We start from the raw sequence: 1,284 nt of genomic DNA on the forward strand, positions 1-1,284 counted from the left end.
TTCTGTGGATTCCTTCTCCGTACCCCTTACATATAAGCAAAAACATGCCTTCCTGTGGGTATAGAAACATTAACACAAATTATATCAGTAACTGATATTGTAGCCTTTTAAACAGAAAAGATTTGTACATACAAATACTTTTAAATTATCATTTATTTGTGGAAATGGCATTTACGTCATTAAATTGATACCTCAGCATCAAGTGTCCTGCAGTGGTCCAGTGGTAAAGTGTAATATAGTGATGCGTATTCTTGGAGTGCGAGTTCAAACCCGGATTAAGCTATATAGTATATATATATTATATATCGATATATATATATATATATATATATATATATATAATATATATATATATATTATATATATATATATATACAACATGTTTTGTTTTGGTTGTTTGTTTTTGTATAAAGCCTCACACACTATATTAAGCGAGTTTGTTTTAAACATTACATACATATTAATTCATTTTACCAGGCCTTATTCCACACAACTCCGTGAATTTCCCGTGGAGCCAAGCCAGCCAGCCAGCCAGCCAGCCAGCCAGCCAGCCAGCCAGCCATTCAAACAAAAAACAAACGAAACAAAACAAAAACAAACAAAAAACATTATTGGCCAACAGCATTTGGTGTTCCCAGGCGGTCACCCATCCAAGTACTAACCAAACCCAACGTTGCTTAACTTCGCTGATCGGACGAGAAGCGGTGTTCTCAACGTGGTATGGCCGTTGGCATGAGACTGCCTACACATTGTGGCTAATAACCAACTCTTTTTAGTCATCACGGCAGGATACGGACCTTCTTGTGGTGTCTTAATGGTAATTGTATCCTAACATATTTTTGTCTCCTTGGCATGGATATTTAACATCGTTTATTCAGTCTTGGGTTTATGTTCTTTCGCCATTTACAGACATTTTACCATCTAACCTACTTCCTCATGCCTACCCTGCCAATTTCTAATGAATTTAGTGGATTTTCTTTTGTAATACATACATGTGTGTGCTCATCTGCTCTTCAGTTTTTATGATATTTGTCTCATCTGTCCTGCTTTATGATACTTTTACAAAGAACATGACAAATGCTTCTATTTTAGAGAAGATATGGGATCCAGGTTTCGGAGCCGTAAAACCAACCGTCGTGATTGGTGGACGAGTTGCCAGGTTGCAGCTTCTGTACCGTGCCGGCACATAAATAGGTTCGGCTCAAGCGGCGGCAGCATCATTCCCCCGTGACTTGTCTGAGCGTCTCTCATCCACCTTGGTTATCTCATCATCATCATGGTAGA

The 1,284-nt window shown here is 38.2% G+C and overlaps 1 non-coding gene across 1 annotated transcript; it reads right to left on the reverse strand.

Annotated features, from left to right (window-relative positions):
- Nucleotides 1-613: 613 nt before the first annotated feature.
- LOC138351483 (5S ribosomal RNA) lies at nt 614-732 on the reverse strand. Its single transcript, XR_011222458.1, has one exon. It is a non-coding gene; the product is annotated as a 5S ribosomal RNA (ribosomal RNA).
- Nucleotides 733-1,284: the final 552 nt, after the last annotated feature.

This window comes from Procambarus clarkii, chromosome 49 (assembly GCF_040958095.1).
Source record: "Procambarus clarkii isolate CNS0578487 chromosome 49, FALCON_Pclarkii_2.0, whole genome shotgun sequence".
Classification (NCBI taxonomy): domain Eukaryota; kingdom Metazoa; phylum Arthropoda; class Malacostraca; order Decapoda; family Cambaridae; genus Procambarus; species Procambarus clarkii.